A 21,877-nucleotide genomic window follows, 5' to 3' on the forward strand; every position below is an offset into this window, starting at 1 on the left:
AGTTGTCATCCATTCATCATTTTCAGGTGTTTTTAAGATCTGGTTCATTTGGGCTGCCAATCTTTTGTGCACATTTGTAAGTGCCTTTAACCAGAAACCACGTAACTTATCTGGTCCAGGTTCATTCCAGTTCTTCACTTTTCTTGACTGTCTGCACCATTTCTTTTGTTATTTTCACATCTTCCATTTTATGCACTTCAATAGAATCCTCAATCTGTTTGATCCATTGCATTTCTGTTGTGCTTCTTGTTGTTTTCCCACAAATTCTTCCAGAATTTCAGAGCTTTCTCTTTATCAGGCTTTCCATTTGTTGTTACTCCATCTCCACTTTCTAAGCTCTTATAAAACTGGTGCTGATTTGCTCTGAACTGTGAGTTTTCTTAAATTGAGTTACTCGGTTTTCATATCTTTTAATCTTTTTAGCAATGGCAACAACCCTCTGCTTCAACTCTTCAATTATTATCGTAATCTCTTTATTCTCCAAATTGTATCTTGCTTCCAGGCTGCTTTTGACCTGCTTGTTTTTTAGCTGACCTTGCCTTAGGTTCTTCAAGTTGCTCAAGTCTCCATGAAATTTTTTAATCTTCAATATATGGTATACTCAGACCACTAGTTGCTTTCTCTTCGATACCTATTAATTCTGCTGTAGTGAAAAATTTGTGGCTTAGAATTACACGTCGTTGGCCAATTAGCCTTTGTTCATTGATATCACAGTCCGTGTAGTTCACCTTCCAAATCTGATACATTCCTTTTTGAAATCCACGTTTTGCTGGCTCAGACTGATAGTAAGCCTTCATAATAGAGATGTTTTCTTCCCTAGTCCAGATTTTTCGCTTTTTCATTTTTTCTTCCAGTAACTTGTCAGTTCCATGCCCTGGTTGCCTAGCAGAGGGAGCTGAGCCCTGTAGCTCATTTTGCGCAGAATGCCCAGGAGCCATAGCAACCAACGGAACCATTGTTAATCCGGGTGACGGTTCAGCCGGCATAAATTTCCTTTTTTTTTCTTTTTCATATTCACCATATTCGTATGGGTTGTGGAGCAAATTTTGTCTGGCCCTTCACCTAAGACCTGTCTGATATGGTTGTACCTGCGTGGCACGACAAAACCGCGCTTGACTAAAGCGCACCCGATTAAACCGCATCGCTGACGTCATCAACAGGGCGACAACAGCGAGCACGGAGAAAGAAGGGCACTTTAAATAGTGCTTTGAAAGCAAGCCGATTCACGTTAAGGTAAGGGTTAGGTTTAGGGTTAGGTTAAGGGTTAGGATTAGGTTTAGGGTTCGGTTAAGGGTTAGGTTTAGGGTTAGGGTTAGGTTTAGGATTAGGTTTAGGGGGATTAGGTTTAGGTTTAGGGGTTAATTTTAGGTTTAGCGTTTACAGCGTGCTTCTGTCTCCGCGTTGTTGTCGCCCTGTGATGATGTCAGCTACGCGGTTTCGTCGAGCGCGCTTTAGTTGAACGCGGTTTTGTGGTGGAACCTTGTACCTGTTCAGCATATCCCTTAGGATCATTAGAGCGTGCAAGCCCCCCACCACCACCACGACAAGGCAAAGCTCCTCGGAGAGGACATTATTGTTGTTGTTGTTGTTGTTGTTGTTGCTGCTATTACTTTTTGTCACTGTTACTTTCCTATACTTTCCCACTAGAAGACAAGGGTAGAAGCTTATTTGACACTGTCTGTATTTAAAAAGCATATGTATCAGTGGTTCTAAATGCTTTGGGTTCTATTATAAGACTAAAGGTGTGGAAGCAAACAATATCTATTGCTGTTACATTTGCTTATCCTTCCAAATGGACCTGGTGTTCTCCTCTCCAAATGGAATGCCACATCGGCATTCTGTTCCAGTAAAAGTTTTCCCCCAACAGGATAGGTACACTATTTTGGTCCCTAATTTAGTTTCCTCGATTACCTTCCTCTGACCCTTGAAACAAACACTTTGGAAAACTAGCATATTTATTGAAAGATGGAACAGGATCATCTGAATTCTGCCAGATCTCAATGGGAACTGAGAGGAGTTCAAATTTTGTTGAGGAAACACAACAGCTGCAATGACCCCCGTGAATTAAAACAAATGATCAAGACGAAATAAGCAATCTCTCATGATGATCACTCTTCTGAAATCAACACACAGCAGCCAATATGTTTCCTCTGTTAGTGAAAGCATATGTTGCAGAAATCCGCTTAAAAAGGATTAGAAAGATGCTTTGGATGACAATGTTTATAATCCCTGATCATTAGCCGCATTAGCTGGAGTGATGGGATTTTTGGTCCAAAACAGATCAGATAAACCACTTTGCTGCTCCATGTAATAAATATTACAGTAGTTAGCCATATCTAAAAGGAGATAAGGTTTCTGTATTATTAGTTGGTATAATTTTAATTGCCTATTAGAGATACAGAAGCCCCACTGACTTTCATATATAGGACTTTCTGAATAACAGAGAGCCAGGGTTGATTTTATAAGACATTTAATAAACATGCATTATTTCTCATTTAGTAACACTTTAATCATTGCTAAAAGTGTGCTGAGTAATATAGCATCACTGTCAGAAGCAAAGTTTATTAACCTCAATAGATACTTCAACTTTACTGTTGCACCTATGAGCTAACCTGTGAATCTATTGAGAGAATCACACTGATTACAGTTTGACTTAGTTCTAAATAAATGAAGATGATTCTTCTTTCAACTTTAACAAAAATATTAATGAAATGTATTTCATATCTGAGTAAGTAAATAAATAAAATTTAAAGTGATGAAGTTCATTCCGTAAAGAGGAAATAACTGCAACTGTACTATAATAAGTTGAAGTAAGCATACAGGAAGAAGAGAAAGAAGGTACATGTGGGGAGATATGAAAAAGATTAAGCAGCATGCAAAACAAGTTACAATCTGATCTAAAATTGGTTTCAGGATAAATTTACCTCTCTTTTTTTATAGTTGCATAAGACTGTTAGTAGGAAATGAAGAGATGTTCAGCCTGTGTGATGAACATTGATGGGTTTAAACCAGTTGTTGGTTAGCCAAAGAAAGGACTGCATTTAGCTGCTACAGTACTTTTGAGTAGACAACTCCTTGTTCTCATTAATTGCTTATTACGGTACTTAAAAAGAACCAGGAGACATAAATTGCAACCATCTTTTAGGTAAGCAAAAAAATTGGAATTGAACACAATTCATTTAAAGGCCTTATAAAATCTGAGATCCCTAATATTTTATTTTGAAAGGGATCCTATTGTTTGACTGGAACAAAGCCTCTTCTCCTCTACAACAGGGAATTAGAATTTCAGTAGAAGCTATTCTGTATTTGGCAAGTCCCACTAAAATCAGTTGATTCAGTGTCTGACTAAATGTGGCTAAGACAAACAAGATGGATGGAGTCCCCAAATTTAGAGACACATTAGTAAGCTTGCTGAGCAGTTTCACTAAACAAATTCTGCAATAATACCTTTCTGTCTCTTTCACTTTTCTCACTCCAAAGAGTGCTCTTCTTAATTACCTGAAATAAACCTTTCTAAAAAGGTTGTTGCAAGATTACTAGAATATATCTGAAGTTTTAAAAAGACAATTTCTATTGTTTAAATTGAGTTTGAGTTTGAGTTGAGTTGCGTTTATTTATAGGCCGCCCTTTTCCCTGAGGGGACTCAGGGCGGCTAACAACTTGTGGGAGGGGAAGACGTACAATAACATAAAAATACAATATGTAGTTAAGATCAAACAACATTCATTCAACATTCGGGCGGGGGCAAACTATGGTCTTTACCCCCAGGCCTGGCGGGATAGCCAGATCTTGAGGGCTGTGCGGAAGGTCTGAAGGGTGGTGAGGGTACGAATCTCCATGGGGAGATCGTTCCAGAGGGTCGGAGCTGCTACAGAAAAGGCTCTCCTCCGCGTAGTTGCCAGCCGACACTGGCTGGCAGATGGCACTCGGAGGAGGCCTAATCTGTGGGATCTTATGGGTCGAGAGGAGGTAATTGGCAGAAGGCGGTCTCCCAAGTACGCAGATCCACTACCATGAAGGGCTTTATAGGTAGTAAGAAGCACCTTGAAGTGCACACGGAGGCCAACAGGTAGCCAGTGCAGCCCGCGGAGGATAGGTGTTATGTGGGCGAACCGAGGTGCACCCACGATCACTCGCGCGGCCGCATTCTGGACTAGCTGAAGCCGCCGGATGCTCTTCAAGGGCAGCCCCATGTAGAGCACATTGCAGTATTCCAGCCTAGACGTCACGAGGGCGCGAGTGACTGTTGTGAGAGCCTCCCGATTCAGGTAGGGTCGCAACTGGCGCACCAGGCGAACCTGGGCAAATGCCCCCCTGGTCACAGCCGACAGGTGGTGATCAAAGGTCAGCTGTGGATCCAGGAGGACTCCCAAGTTGCGAACCCTGTCTGAGGGGTGTAAATTTTGACCCCCCAGCCTGAGCGTTGGAACACTAGCCAAATTTTTGGGAGGGAAACACAACAGCCACTCGGTCTTTTCTGGGTTGAGTACAAGCTTGTTAGCCCCCATCCAGTCCCTAACGGCTTCAAGACCCCGGCTCATCACGTCCACCGCTTCATTGAGTTGGCACGGGGCGGACAGATACAGCTGCGTATCGTCCGCATATTGGTGGTATCTTATCCCGTGCCTCCGAATGATCTCGCCCAGCGGTTTCATGTAGATGTTAAATAGTACGGGGGACAGGACCGACCCCTGCAGCACCCCATATGATAGGGGCCTCGTGGTCGATCTCTGACCCCCGACCAACACCGACTGCGACCTGTCCGAGAGGTAGGAGGAGAACCACTGTAAAACAGTGCCTCCCACCCCCACCTCCCGCAGTCGTCGCAGAAGGATACCATGGTCGATGGTATCGAAAGCCGCCGAGAGGTCGAGGAGAACCAAGATGGAGGCGTAGCCTCCATCCCTGGCTCTCCAGAGATCATCGGTCAATGCGACCAAAGCGGTTTCTGTGCTGTAACCAGGTCTGAAGCCGGACTGGAAGGGGTCCAGGTAATCGGCTTCCTCCAAGGACCGCTGGAGCTGGTAGGCCACCACCTTCTCAACAACCTTCCCAATAAAGGGGAGGTTGGAGACTGGACGATAGTTGTTTAGTACGGCTGGATCCAAAGATGGTTTCTTCAGGAGGGGTCTCACCACCGCCATTTTAAGTGCGGCGGGGAAGTGCCCCTCCCGAAGCGAGGCGGTAATAACCGCTTACTTCCCCGGAAGTAACATCCTGAAACTCAACCCAGCGATGGTCAACCAAATCGTCCTCTCGTGCCTCGGCTGGCTCTGCAAAGGTGGAGTCCAAATCCGACCGAAACCGAGCAACTTTGTCCGCCAAGAACTGGGCATAGTCCTCAGCCCTACCCTGCAAGGGGTCCCCCGTATCCCTCTTATTTAAGAGGGAGCGGGTTATCCTAAACAGGGCGGCTGGACGAGACTCGGCGGACGCAACCAAGGTGGCAATATAAGATCTCTTTGCTGCCCTAAGTGCCCTGATGTAATCCTTGGTGCAGGTTGTTAAAAGTGCTCGGTTCGGTTCGGATTTATCGGACCTCCACAGGTGCTCTAGGCGTCTCCTCCGGCGCTTCCTCTCCCGGAGCTCCTCGGTGAACCAAGGAGGCCTCCGGGATCCGCCGCCTCGGAGGGGCCGTAGTGGCGCAATCCGGTCGAGGGTCTCCAATGCTGCTGAATGCCAGGCGGCAGCCAGAGTCTCTACCGGACTGTGGGCGAGAGTATCAGGAATAACCCCAAGCTCCGTCTGGAACCTCAACGGGTCCATAAGTCACCTGGGGCGGAACCACTTGGTCGGTTCCTCCTCCCTACAGTGGGGGTTTGGTCTTCGGAAGTCAAGCCTCAGTAGGCAGTGGTCTGACCACGACAGGGGTATGATCTCATTACCCCTCAGACCAAGATCACAAGTCCACTGCTCCGAGAGGAATACGAGGTCGAGCGTGTGACCCGCAGAGTGAGTTGGGCCCCGAATTATCTGGGTCAAGCCCATGGCTGTCATGGAAGCCATGAACTCCTGCGCCCCATCCGAGTGTTCACCGAGCGTAGGCAAATTGAAATCCCCCAGGACCATAAGCCTGGGGAACTCAACTGCCAGCTCGGCTACCAACTCGATGAGCGAGGGGAGGGCTGCTGCAACGCTGTTGGGAGGCAGGTACGTTAGCAGCAGGCCCACTTGACCCTTGAGGTCCAGCTTCACCAGCAGGCACTCACACCCGACAAGCTCCGGAGCAGGGATCCTACGAGGAACCAAAGACTCCCGAATAACAATAGCCACACCCCCACCCCTTCCCTGAGCTCTCGGCTGATGAAGCACCTGAAATCCTTCTGGGCACATCTCTACGAGGGGGACTCCTCCCTCCGGGCCCAGCCAGGTTTCAGTAATACATGCCAGGTCTGCCCCCTCGTCTAAAATTAAGTCCCGGACGAGGGGAGCCTTGTGAACAACAGACCTGGCATTTAGCGACAACAGCCGGAGACCAGGGTCCTGACTACTCGCGCCATCTGGCCTCGGAGTGGGACCCATAGGGCCGGAAGGAGGGATCGCTGTGACATAGCGAACCCTCCTTCCCCGGTAATGGCCAGCCCTAAAGTCCCCGCCATATCTGCCCCTCCCCGTTATGACCGTAATGCTCCGACCCACTCCCGTGTCCGTGGTTCCCCCAACCACACCTATAGCTCCCGCATTCCCGGTCAGGCCCTCCGAATCAGACACACTCATTCGTTCACTCAGACAGTCCCCACGTGATAATTAAAAACACACAAATACAACAATATAGGATAATAAAAGTGGGCGCTTTCACTCAGTCACATGCAGTCTCATACACTCATCATACCAATTTAAAATAAAAATTTTAAATTTAAAAATTAAAAATTGCGCAGCGTGCAAAAAGCGTATAAGGCTTGTATAAGGTCTTAATTGTCTTAGTCTTCTCTTCTACAAATCTGGTGGGAGTTCTGGCAAGAGTTCATTGAGTTCAATGGGGGGGAGCAGTTCAATGGGGGGGAGCAGTCCAGAGAGGGGTATTCTGTCCCTCTCCCTTCCTCCACGTCCCAGAAACTGTGCCCTAAGCCGGAAGGGTTTCCTCTGAAAGGGCTGAGATGACATCTCTGGGCCTCCATAGATGATAATAAACCCACTAGGTGGCCAGATTGCAAGTCCAGGCATCCAGCTACTATAAATAGAGGGGGCCAGGTGGCAAAGAGGCCCCGAAGCCGTGGAAGAATCACACAGGACAGGCCACACCAAAGGGAAGGCCAGTTCAAATGGGGCGAAGGGGGGGCATCCAAAAGGGGCCACGGAGGCAGCAAAGACAACTCCCCAATCTCGCCCAATATTCTGCCAAGCCAGCCCCTTCTCTGGGATAGTCTAAAGTTCGTATAGCATAAGAGAGCAAACGAAGATTGTCAAAAGGAGCCGAGGGCGCCGCGTTTCGCAAGCCAGCAGAGCCGATAGAACAGGGGGGGGCGCTTAAAGAGGCAGCGGTCGCAGCAAGCAAGCCGACTGCCCAGCTTCGTCCAGCGCCGTTTCAAATCACCTACCGCCTCCCCAGAATTAGAGTCACAGCTGCCAAACACCTTCCAAGGCTCCTCATAGTCGACGGAGGGAACGGGGCTAAACTTGTAAAAAGAAGCCTCCAAAGACGGCGCCGTCAGCGCGCCGCCGCCATGATCTTGGTTTATGCCGCCGAACGTTGTCAAAAATGCTGCGGGTGATTTCCTGGCCCGGAGGCTGCTCAGTCAAAGCCACAAATTTGGAGTCCATAGTTCTTACAAAACCTGAAACAATAAGCTAGTAGGGACATTAAGCTTTTAATGAAAATATAAGTAAACTTTAGTTGCTCTGTGATATTATAAACATCTGAAAATACTGATAGAAGAACTGGGGTCATTCAAGGGACATTCCATTTATCTATAAAGTAATTGTGGAAAAGATCAGGAAGGAAGGAATCTGCACTAAAAGTATTTCTGGATGCAAATTTAATCTGTTATTCTAAATATCTAACTGTTCTGAGCTTAACCTTTTAAACCTGCTCAATCCAAATTTGCTTTAGAAAAGTCTGTGTGGATTCCACAGAAATGTCTAGGAGAAAGTTAAGTTTATATCATTTTAGGCTAATTTTAATGACAACTTTCTTGATAGTGTTGTTATATTATCATTCTTTTCTCTGCTAAACTAATTTTCCAGTTGTTAAGCAAAGTTATGGTCTGGTTGAATTTGTCACTGATTGACTGATGGTCCCTCATCTATCAAAACCTTTTCTCATCACGAGAAGCAAGAATAACATCAAAGCAAGATAGCAACTTATTCAGCGTTTTAAAAGGTCAGGATGGAAAATTTGAGCAAAAAAATAAAGTGAAGACAAAATGGTGATCATGGCTCATCTCATTTTTTCCCCAACACTGAATTCATCTGCTGATATGTATTATGGAATATACTATGTATGCTAAAACAATTAGCAATTGAAATACATTAAATTGTGAGGTTGAAATAAAAAGAGTTTAGAGAGAAGCAACCTCTAGTATAAATTGATGATCAATTTTTCCATAAGAACACTTTGAGATGTGTTGAAATGAGCAGAATTGCTCTATTGTGAAAGCTTTCAAAAGACAGAAAAGAAAAAAAAATTAGGAATATAAATATAATATAAATATACAGTATGTCTTATTTACCAAGCTATCTATCTGAAGTCATCTTTTGCTTAAAATGTGAGTAAAGTTAAAGAGAAATAACTAAGAAAATAGAGCACTAATTCTAACAAACAAACAAAAAATATAAAATTTTCTTTAAAAAATCTAAAAATTCTAAAAAGACTGTCTGGAATTGCCCAGTTTTCCAGAAGACCATCATGAAGGGAGCTAATGGGGATGGTTGGTCCTTTCATTAAAATAGCAATTTCCTCTGGGAGGCTCATCTTGGATGGATGGACCCTGGTAAGTACAGGTGATCCTAAAGGTACTTTGGTACCAAATCACATCTAAATTTTTCCTGGAAACTTATAGTTAGTCAAAGGTGAACCCACAAATAGACTGTAATATTATCATGGCAGTAAGTACCAGTCAAGAAGTTGGCAATTATATTTTTAAGAATCTACAGCAGTGGTTCCCAAACTTTTTCAGTCCACCTCCCCCTTGGTACAAACTGACCCTCAGTGCCCCCCACCCAGTGGTGGAATTATTATTTTTTACTACAGGTTCTGTGGGCGTGGCTGGGGGAGTCATGTGACTGGGCAGTTTGCATGACGGAAGGAAGATAGTAACAGTAAAATTCAAAACTGTGACAATTAATTGCACATTTATTCAAAATCCAATTTAAAAACATTTTTAGTTAATGTTAATTCAACAAAATTGTTGAACATGATCCAGTGATACCAGGTTTTCAAAGTCTGATAGTCATTTATCAAGAACGTTAGTAACTAGTAACTTAGTAAACTCAGTAAAATTTAGTAACTACTTCACTGTTCAGTAAATTCTGTGTAATACAGTACATGCCTGATCATTCACACACGCACTACTGCCATTTGTTTTTTTCAAAATAACAGGTGGGGTGAGGGTAGAGAAGGAAGAAGACTTTGTTCTGTGGTATCTGCCATTTCAGAAATGCTCATTAGACTGCCCCATGTGACCAGTCTTTCCGTATTCCTCAATATATTGGTGCCCAGCAGCTGGTCAAAACCCTAGTAGTACTTATAGAGCTGTAGATGATACTATGACAAAATACAAGCCTTGCAGCTCATGTATACTCACACAACATAAGAGTGATGCCATTATCCAGATTTATCTGTGACAAAGGTCTCACTGTGCATAAATATGAAGATAGGAAGGGCACTTTATTAAAAAAAACTGCAGTGTTTTGACTTCATTTGGTTATAAAACATCTTCTTTGGCATACTGAAACATTTAGACAGCATTTGCTTCTAATATGGGACGTTGTTCTATCATAATTTTGTTTTGCTTTGCTTTTTTCTGTATGTGAAAATATCCAACTTTAGACAGTAATTAGACCACTTTTTTATTTACTTTTTTAAAAACAGTATATATTTGAAATGCTTATCCCTTTTCCACAACTTCCCTATATTTCAGCCTTCAATGACATTACTTTGCAACTCAAAGTTTGAGAAACCACCCCAAGTGCCCTTCCTCTTACTCCTCACTTTTTAAGGCCACCTCTACGAATGGAGTGAGGAGGCAGAGGGGGGGCTAGCCTCTCTTCCCCCCGCTGCCACGTTTATCTGTGTTGCATTTCTAAGGTGGGAGGGGTAGAGATAGGCAAGAGTGGCACATCGAGAGCGGGTGCAAGAGGGATTGGGGGGGCATTGCCCAGGCGCGCCGCGGCGCAATCCTCACAGAGGGGGGTCGCAGCACAGCCCCAGAAAGGGAGTCAGAAGTAAAGCCATTTATAAAAGTGCGAGAGGCAGGCAGGCAGGCGAGTGCTCTTGTGTAGTGACCTCGGACTCACTGTGTAATGCAGTGCCAATTCCCAATCCCTGAAATGCAGGCTCAAGGACATCCCCGTTCAGTCCCGCATCTCTTCTCCATGCACAACACATGCAGTATCAGAGGAGAAATGCAGGCAAAAGGCTCTTCTCTTCTTTCTCTTCCCCACCTTCCCTCCCCCCGGCCTGACATGCTTGTATGCCTCCTGAATGAGCAAGCGAGTGAACGAAAAATTCTTCCAGTCTTTGGGACGGTAGACTGAATTTCACCCCTGCTGGAAGTGCTCAGCTGACTGGTGGCCAACAGAGCCCCAGGCAGAATTGCGCCCTGCGAGGGGGCCATGTCCAGCACTCCCCTTGCCTCTTAGCACCCCCCTAAGTCATCCCACTACCACCCAGGGGGCGGTACCACCCACTTTGGGAACCACAGATCTATAGCTTCAATGTTGTTTTCAAAGATAGCACCATGCCTTGCAAAAGTCCAACCAAAAGTAATAAGAATATGACTCAATGTAACCAGGTTCTCCCATTCCAAGAGGACTGCTACCAGTACCATAGCTGCTTCACATCCAGCAGTAATAATGAACCCAGAAAGACCTCAAAGTCTTGGACCTGTTCCTTCAGGGACAGGGGCACCTTTTCAAGGGGAAACACTGGAACTAATAGAGGACCACGATGAACAAACAACAACTCTATCTGGCTTGAGTTCATCTTTGGCATGGTTTGTCCCACACATCAAGTCAAGAGATTTCAAAAGCACCTTCAGTTGTGTCTATTGTTGAAAGCTGAATAAAACTGAGTATGCTGAAAGTTTACATTGTAAACCATTAGATGAGCATTTCCACTAATTCAGGAAATGAGGCAACTAGTACCCTAGACATAACTACGCAAGAGTGCCCTTGCTATTGTTGTGTCCTGATAATCCAATGACAGCTAAGCATCAAGAAGCACCCTCAGACTGCAAGTCTGGTCTTTCAGGTAGATTGCAGCTCTATCCAAACTACATTGAATCTCTGTCCTTAAGTCCAGTTTTCTATTTGCCAGAAACTCCTCATCTTTATCTTAATTTAATTTCAGTTATACTCCCCCATCCAGCCCAAAATTAGACAATAAATAATAGGACTGATTATTTTCTTACAACTAGATGGTAAAGAACAATAGAGCTGGGTTTTATTGGTTGATTGATAGGACCCAATCCTAGACATTTCTTATATCATTGACTTCCAAATTTATCAACTGTGACTGACTTTCACCCTAAATTATTCAATGCTCAATATTTTCCACACAATGCAGATTCCACCGAATTTTGAGAGAATTCTGGGAGGTTAGCTTATTTGGCATGTATTTTGGTATGGCATCTTAGATTGCATGCAGCTGTCTCTTCTGGTCATACATTGCAGTAGACAATAGACAAACTGTTAATTTAAGGAGGCATGCTCACTATGACTGAGCTCTGGGAGGAAGTGCTGAACTTTCCATAAAGTCCCAGCATTTTTAGAAAATTCTTGTTATGAATGAACCAGTGGTGGGTTTCAAAATCTTTTAGAACCTCTTCTGTAGGTGTGGCCTGCTTTGTGGGAGTGGCTTGCCAGACATGTGACTGGGTGGGAGTGGCTTGCCAGCCATATGACTGGGTGGGAGTGGCTTGCAAGCCATGTGACTGGGGTGGGCGTGGCCAACTTGTATAATGTGGTGAAACTCACTTATCAACGCTCTTGCTTAGCAACCAAAATGTTGGCTCAGAAACTCTGGCATTGAAGTGTGCAAGTCTTAAAGCTGTCAAGTTACAAGACCCTTGCACCCCTAACCCTTTAGGAAAAAAACCCCAGGGGTGTTCAAACTTGACAGCTTTAAGACCTGTGGACTTCAACTCCCAGAATTCCTCCTCTCTCTCTTCATCTTGATGATGTGCGGACAGGCGGGGGGAGGAAGCTGGAACCGGTTCTAAATGGCACTGTAGATTTGTGGAACCTCTTCTATAGAAGAGGTTATAACTGGCAGGAACCCACCCCTGGAATGAACATACCTTTACAGTTAAATCTCCTGCTCCCAATACAGCAAACAAAACTCAGAGAAATGGGTAATCTGGAACTGTTTAGTGGGGACACACAACAAAATACCTGCCCTCTCTAATGACCCAAATATTTGGCTTATGATCAAATAAATGTTCTAATTTTGCCTCTCTTGGCTACAATTTTATAGAAAATTCTAATATTGTTATTACTCATAAAATGTCCTTCTGTGGTCCTTAAGGGCCTCCCTGAAGATTTGTCTTTTGGAACTTTATCTCCCATCTCTCTCTCTCTCACATACACATATATACACATACATAGACAAACACCTCCTTTCACATTAACTGTTTCTAAGCATGTAAACTATTTTGGAGTTGAATAAATAAACAGTTGGGCCTCCTTCAGACTACCCTTGTGACTTTGCTAGACTGAAATATTTTGAGTAAGCAGTTACTTTAAAATGTTAGTCCCATTAGTTAGATGGGGTTTAATCAGAGATATGCAGTCTAAGCATCTGAAATATATTCTTTAGCTATACAATATATCCTTGTATTGCTTCTATTATTTATGTTTCTCATAGCTCCAATTTCTCTTTCCCTCTCCCCTTCTTTGATATTTTTTTTCTTCCAGATGCAAAAAAAGAGCCAGAACAAGCTATTAAGTCTCCATTTCTGCCACGTACAAGGTGACTAGTGAAAAGGAGGCAATTATAGTCTTTGTTAGCTGTGTCATTTGAACATTTTGAACCAAGTGTTAGATGAGGGAAATATCCCACAAATGCACTTAAACCATATCCAAGTGTAAATAACTTTCTTTAAAAAAAAATCAATTTAGCATTGAAACAGAAAGGAACATGCAGTTAAATCAGTTAGCATTTGCAAATAAACAATGCCAGCTAACCCTTGGCAATGAGGAAAACCTACTACTTTTAACTATTGGCAAACCACACAGAAACTTTATAAAATCTACAACATGCAGCCCTTTTGTTCACTAATACACAATTAGATGTTTTGATTTGAATTTGGATATTGGTGAATGTATAGCCAAATGCTCACCATCTTGACTTATCCTTAGTAATAATTTAAAACACTTACGAGGCCATTTCAGTGATCAACTTAATCCCATCTATTCATCTGATCACTCGTCATCCCCTTCTTATAATTCTCTCCATCTTGACATGCACAATTGCTTTTCATAGCACAATGTTCATTCACATCACTGTTATAGGTTTAAAAAGTTGATCTATGATACGTAAAGAATGCAACTTTTCTTAAATATTATCATTTTCTTCCCATTCTTATCTCTAAATTCTTCTTGCTTTCATTTTTCAACTCCTATTAATCTTTTTCTTGCTTCCAGTTCCTCCTCACCACTTTGGAAAGTTCTCTTAACCCCCAGTGAGTTCAACATGCATTTGTTTCCTCCCTGTGGTTTTTCTCTATCAGTTTCTCAACTTAGTAACTTTATAAAAACATAGTCTTGCCAATTAATCTCCTTTCTTTTCCCTTTTCACTTCTGGATATTTAATCATCAGATTTCTGAACAGCTGCAATCCTCTTTCAGGAAGTCCTCCTTTCATGCTATGAACCTTTCTATCTTTTCAGTACAGATGTACCATTGTGCTTTTCTCTTCTGATGAGCAGCATTTTCACTCTCTCCAACAAATATCTGTTTTTTTCATCTCCAAAATGCACCTAAAATACACCTCCTAATGGGACCATGTCTCTAAACCTTCTCAGCTCCACCTCTCAGAAAAATTTTCAGTGCAGTTTATGCCCTATGGGGAAGACTTTAGCTCCTACAACTGATGACCTTGACATGTCTTGTCACAATTGCATAGACCAAATATATGCGTTTTTAATTTCAAAACAATAAATTAGTCTTTATTTAGCCCAGGGATAACTTGGGAGGTTCTTCCTGCAGAGCTCAAAGTAAGTCCATTTTCTCAGGTTTTTTTGTTGGGGCATAATTACTCTTAATATTTAATCTGTTTATGCCCTGTGTTTATGCCAGCCTGATTCTATACTTGTTTTAAAATATCCTATTTGGAACAGAAATGACACATTTTTGGCAATAGCTTGCAAGGTATTCAGTCTGGCAGGCACCACATGATTCCATTCTCTTCCGTGAAAGAAATGTTGAAACTTTTTCCTTTGTAGATTTTACAATATTCTACACTGATATCTGAGATGCAGGTGCATTAGAATCAACGTTGGAACTATTCAATATTAAACTAATATTTTGATATTGTATTTCCCCTAGAAGCCAAAGACTCTTCATGAGTATTCACAATCATTTCATCTAAAACACTGTAACATGTTTTTCTCTTCCCTTTCTGACTTGCTGAACTTGATCCATAGTTTTGTAGTGGTGGAACTGATCGTTTGTTTTTTTGATTGTGACATAATAAAAGTTCTCGACTGACTTTCTGCTCCACTAAATATGGCTGCTTTACAATCACTAAGTTGGAGACATTTTGATTGCTTCCAGAAATACTGTCCACCATCTTTATTCTTTAAGTAAGGAAGACTTCATAGCTCATGGAATCTTTGCAGTTCCTGGCAATGTGCATGTATGTATTATATACATACTATACAAGAGTGATGACCATATCCAATAATGCTTTATATTCATCCAGCCAATATAAACAAGTGACCGACTTAGCTAAAGTGCACTGCATAAGCCTAGATAAGTGGACTTGCATGGTCCACTTATTAGTTTTTTTAAAAAATCCATCCTGGTTATTATTGTTCCATTTTTCCTTTCAAAAGAACTTTGCAATATGTTTAAATGAAAACCAGATTTTGAAATATGAGGCTGAGTATAAGCAGCAGTAAAGAGATTCCAGATTAATAGGAAAGAGTGGAGTGACTGCAGGGCTATGTAATAAATGAAGGACAGAAATGAGTTATGCTATGGAATATCATTTGGATTGAATAATCTGCGGATAGACTTGCATTTAAAGGTCAATAACTGGAAAGAGAGAGAGAGAGAGAAAGAAGAAAATAGTTCATCATAATAATGCCTCTCAAAAGCATTTAAGAAATGAATTGTCTTGTGAATGGCTGTTTGGTTAACAGTTTCTCAGAAGAGAAAACAGGCATAAAACAATAATATTATGAGATACGGTACATTCCAGACTAAGTTAATTTAACTTGTATCCCAGTGATACCAATGAAACAAACCATTGCTAATCTGGCACAATGATTTAAACAAGAATTAAATACTGTACAGCTAGAATTATTTGAGATTCAGCTTGGACAGGGTTAACATAAGGCTCTAAGGTATAGATTCTATAAAATGTTTTGATTATAATAATAATTTATTAAATTTATTTATCAGCTATCTCCCAGTGACTTGTATGATGATGATGATTGAGCCACAATTTACTAGGTTTTCATATTACATTAAACTATAAATCATGATAGAAAAACAATTGTTGAGTTTATAAACAAGCTATGGCAACATCAGACATTTATTTTACAGCATAATACAATTTATAAACCCAATTACTAATTTTATCTACATAGATTTTATAAGAAAGGATTGGCAGGAATTTCACATTACTTGTACTTTCTAGTTAAAGGGCTCATTCAAACTTATAGTTTGTACTGAAGTTCTATGCATTTCTATTTGGTTCTAGAGGAATTTTACCATCTTCTGATATAAATCTTATGAACAGGTATAAATATTAAGAAATTCATTGAGTATCAGGATATATTGAACAGAACAGAATATATCTGAATAAGCACAAGTATGCAGCAAAAATTAGGATCAATCCCATGACTTCATAAAGACTTAGAAACCATTTTTCTCAGTGGCAACAGAATAAAAAAATTGGAAAGGACCTTGGAGGTCTTCTAGTCAACTCCCTGCTTAAGCAGAAAACCCTATACCATTTCAAATAAATGGCTGTTTAACAGATAATTGTGCAGTGTATTTGCTTCATGCCCAAAGGAATATACACCATATCTATCTGTTAGCTTCATCGTGACCACTGTTGGATTCAGAGGTGAGATAATTGTTCTGAGATACACCTTTTATTCAGCATCCAAGAAATTAAATGGCAAAGTAGAAATCAAAAGTGTGGATTCGAACTTATGCCAAGTTGTTCTTTTTCCTAGAATCTTAGAGTTGCACAGTTATGGCATCCTTCATTTCAGAACATCACAGGTATAGTGAGCATTATTCTGAAATTTTGATCTGCAAAGTCCATATGAGAAATCCCAGGTCTTTTATTTCGTAGAATAAACCAATGACTTCAACCAATGTTGTTGACATTTATGTGCAGCCCTTGCCAATTCTTCCAAGGTTCTTAATATGATTTCTACATATTTATTAGATTAAGTGCTCCATTTATTTTATTTTTACATTCTTCGTTTACCCATTTAACATGTACTTTATTTATGTATTTGTATTCCATCTTTATTATTTTTATAAAAAGCTCAATGCAGCGAACACATCCAACACACCTTCCTCCTTTATTTTCTATTTTCCTCACAACACAATTCCGTGAGGTGGGTTGGCCTGAGAATGAGTGACTGGCCCAAAGTCATCCAGCTGGCTTTCATGCCTAAGTTGGACTTAAAGCAGGGGTGGGTTCCTGCCAGTTCTAACACAAATCTACAGTGCTGTTTGGAACCGGTTCCATCTCCCTCCCCCCACCCGTCCGCACATCATCAAGATGAAGAGCAATAGGAGGAATTCTGGGAGTTGAAGCCCACAAGTCATAAAGCTGTCAAGTTTGAACACCCCTGGGGTTTTTTTTCTAAAGAGTTAGAGGTGCAAGGATCTTGTAACTTGACAACTTTAAGACATGCGTGCTTCAAATGCCAGTTTCTGAGCCAACATTTTGGTTGCTAAGCATTGTTAAGTGAGTTTCATCACATTTTACAAATTGGCCACACCCACCCAGTCACATGATTGCCAAGCCACCCCACTCGGTCACATGGCTAGCAAGCCACTACAACCTGGTCACATGGCTGGCAAGCCACTCCCACAAGCAGGCCAGAACCTACAGAAGAGGTTCTAAAAATTTTTGAAACCCACCACTGACTTAAAGTCAGAGCCTCCTGCTTTCTCGCCTGGTGTCTAGTCTTTCTATTAGGCCAAAGTAGCTTTCTTGTATTACCTTGAGCTGTCCCATGATCTATAATAAGAAATTCTGTAAGTGGCCTTTTGCTACATGGACAAACAGGAGCTGAATTAAATGAACATGTCAAAAGATCTGTTATCTAGGATGTAGGAATGCCAATTATTCTACATCTACCCATTCTAATACATCCATTGCAATGAGTACCAAATGCATTCAATTAAAATGTTTCTCACCATCTTCTTGAAAGACTGTACCACATTTATATACAAAGAAGTACAAGCCTTCACATGAAAACCTCACAGTGGATCCAAATTTAGCAGTTGAAAGAGAAGATCATCTTTAAAGCACTTCTCTGAGGTGCTGGTTTTCAATGTAGGTTGCAATTTTCACATAAGGATGTTTTTAAACAATCTCTTGACAATGTGAAAATGGAGTTGGGAAAGTCCTACAAGAGGACTACACTACTTGAGAAGGTACATACTTAAATCAGCAAAGCATACTCAGAGTAACTATTTTTAATCAATAATAAAACTGTTGGGCAATTGTATCTGAAATTTAGATCTTAAAAATTATTAAGGAACATTTCTTATTTCATAGTATTATCCAAAAGCTTCAAGTTGTTTTTTCATTTATTCAATGTTGAATTTAACTGATTACAACAAATAATGCATATCATTTTCTAATGTTTTTTTCAGGATATTTACCATGTTAGAAAAACTGGTAATATAAATTAAGTAAGAGAAGATCAGAGACAACTCTCTCACACACAAATTTGGCACTGATTCCTAGGAATGGTGGATCAACCCTTCTCTCCTTCTCTTGAAATACGATTGATTACAGTTTAAATATATGGGTACAATCACAGGAAACATACTTGTCAGGTATAATGTCTGCATAAATGTACATCAATAAATCAATGAATGCGGGTCATTTTTTTGAAGTGCCCCCCCCCCAAATCAGGTAAAGAACTTGCTTTTCTGCACAAGAGTATGGTTTGGCAGAGCAATTTAACCAACCAATGGCACAGAGAGAATCATAATACACTCTATGAATAGAATATGTTGATTTGGGGCTTGAGGTATTAAAGTAGATTGCAAGACTGAAGATTGAAGGATGCTCTGGAATATTATATAGTATTGGATCCAAGTCAACATTGACCAGAAAGACTAAATGCTATTAATCAATAAACATGTAAAAGGAAAAGCATGTTATACAATAAATCCTGTGAGTTGATGTTTTGGCTTCCTTTATTATTTCCCCATATTATTTTTTTAGTCCTGTGATAAATCTTCAAATAACACCATAAGTGAATATACAAATTTATCTGACAATGCAAGTACATTTCTGAAAATCAAAAGATCTTTAGGGCCTAGTGACAAAATCTATACACTGTTCAAACTTCATCTTCTTTCACTTTGAGTTCATCCATCTACTCTTGAACTAACCTAATCACTAAGTATTGCCTTAGCTGGAAATTGATCTTAACAAGTTTCATTTTGGTTATCAGAATCTTGTCCAAAATGTTTCTTAAACTCCTTTGTAAGTGATATATTCTGAGTAAGCATTTTCAAGAGTCCATTGAAGTTTGCTTCTCTGCCTTTCTTTAAAAAAAAAGCTTTTATTTCTTTTATGGAAAAGATACCCAGGTATCTACTCTTTCTTTCAACTATAGTTTAGTTTCAGAATAGAATAGAAAGGGACCTTGGACGTCCTTCTAGCTCAGCCCCCTGTTTAAACAGGAGAACTATAACATTTTAGAGAACTGCCTGTCCAGTCCCTTTTTAAAGAGATATAAATTAAATATCACAACATCTTATAACACATGTTGCCTTTCAAAAACATAGAATTATTAGACTTAAATTCTTAAACTAGGTGCCTCCATCATTGATATTTGTGTGTGGCCTGGAAAAAGATGAGATAAGGCATTCAGATATTAATGTATTTGTTAGTCTTATTGCACGATCAACTGTCAAAATCTCCCCCAAAGCTAAAACCATATGTCTGTTGTGCTTCTTGGAGAAGTAATTGTCTCTTTTATGATTCAAGACAACAAGGGTCAACTTTTGGAAGAGAGCAGCAAGAGAGCAGCAAGATGTTCATATATACATTTAGACAAAAATGTATAGTACTAATTGCAGAAAATAGCACTTCCATGTGCCGGGATGGCATTTTTAAAACCAGCATATTTCCAGAATTGACAGTTGAAAAAACATGGCTTTCACAATGTCTAATAATCTGTCCAGAGAACTTTGATTGCTGACTGGATTCTAAAATTCATAAAGAGTTAGTTAGAACTATTATTCATAATTTAATCATGAGTAATATTTAATTGCTAATAGTTCATAAATATTAATTAATCCTATAGAATAAAAGTTTGGGACCTTTGCTCAATTTCTAGTATTCTGGACCAATAGGATCAGAAGATCAGAAACCCTCCTAGTTCAGAAGATGTTCTAATCCATCTCGGGTCATCTCTAAGATTTCCTATATAACATTTTCCCTTCTGGTATCACAATCCTTGCAACTCAATCAGCCTTTGCTTGCATGACTGCAAAATGACATTTATTAGATGTTAGAGGGAGGGCTCTGGCACATAATCCCTCTGGAATGAGGCAGCCATAATAAGTTATTGTTGTTATTGTTGCCTATGTCAACCTTTACCAAGGAGTAATTATGTTCAAGAAGGATCATGCACCAGTAGATGTTTTTGGCTTAGTTGTGTGAAAGTCCCTGATATCAATAGACTTTACCTTCTGCAAATAAGGAATAAAAATTGGGGACTTGGAACATATTAAAACTAAACTAAACTATGAAAATAATAAACTGGATTTAGGAAAGATGGTCCTATATGTCACAAGTAGATAACTTAATCTGATGATAGGAAAATAGTAAATCTAGGTATAGAAATAATATTAACATCCCTACATTATGGAAACTAAAGTAATGAGGTCCTACTTTGCAAAAACAAAAACAAAAATAATCGGTGTGTGTTTGTGTGTGTGTGTCCATGATATATATATTAGAAATTGATATTAGAAAGCAAATGTACAAGAATGATTTCCTGAAAGAACTCTGATATTCTGAATTTGATTAGGAAACTAACAATTCCTTGTGAGCAATTTTGATCCATGTATAAAGCTGTGTTTCTCAAAGTCACCCAGAAATAAGGAATTAAGATTGTGTTTATTTCTGTCGCTCAGAAATAAACACAATCTTAATTGCATACATTAGGCTGTAAACGTCAATCCATATAGCAGGAGTTATTTGGGAAGAAATAGGCATAGAATTAATTTCAAAAGTAAAATACCTGTGGACATCAATGTTGCTGCAGATTTTTTGTCTTGTGCCCATTAGGCCCAGCTAACTGGGATTCTTAAAATATTGTTTGCTCTACGGATGCATGCTAGGGCCCTTAGATCTTCCATAGAAGATTTCTATGGCTTCTACAACATGGAAAGTCCCTACTTAGTGATAATGCAATGTCATTTTGGAACCAGCAAACATATTCTTTCCTTCCCCAAATCTGTTAAATTTTCAGATCTGACTTAATGTATTTTAATTTAGCTGAATGCTGTAATACTGTTCCCTGACACTGCAATTGCTTGTTCGCTTGATTTTGTTTTTTTGTTTGTGTGTGCAGACTCATTCTTCACTCAAACTCATTTTCAGTGTTGACCTTTTGTATGCTATTGCAAGGTCCTGTAAAAGAACGACATATGACTTCAATAATTACAAATAGATGGGCTAAATCTTCAACATTATTCTCATTGTGATTTGCAGCTCTCAAGAGGCACAAAATAAAAAAGGAAGGCAAGAATTACATCGCAATGCTCGAGGACTGCCTATTACTTGCTGAGTAGTGAGTACACAAAACCAAACAGCACAGACAGATATTTAGTGCTCAAGAATGTTGTATATTTATGGCCAATAGGACTGAATGAAAAGGGGGGGATGAGGAGATGAAATGTTTAGTATCATTTTGAGGCCTCCTTCAGCATTTGCAAATGATGCTTCCAGATGCTGGAAATACTGGATGAGGCCTTAGAGTGAAGTAGAGCGTAGAGAATCATGGAAAAGGTTTTAAGGAAAATAGGCAAGAATAATTATATAAGCAAAGAATGTTGCAACATTCCTTATGTCCTGGGAAACAAAATAATAACTGGAAGAACTCAGACAGGCAAGCTCCTCCCGGATTCATTGTGATATAAGAGGGAGGGGAGGTAAGACGCAATCCGGCTTATAAGATTGATATCAGCCCTTTGAGGTAGACATAGTTTTCAAAGGAAGGTTAGAACTATATTTTATTGAGAATCTTGCTGTTGCTACTAAATGCAAGTG

This window comes from Thamnophis sirtalis, unplaced genomic scaffold, assembly GCF_051295495.1.
Source record: "Thamnophis sirtalis isolate CommonGarterSnake01/CBP01778 unplaced genomic scaffold, rThaSir2_p1.2 scaffold_7, whole genome shotgun sequence".
In the NCBI taxonomy this organism is placed as follows: Eukaryota; Metazoa; Chordata; class Lepidosauria; order Squamata; family Natricidae; genus Thamnophis; species Thamnophis sirtalis.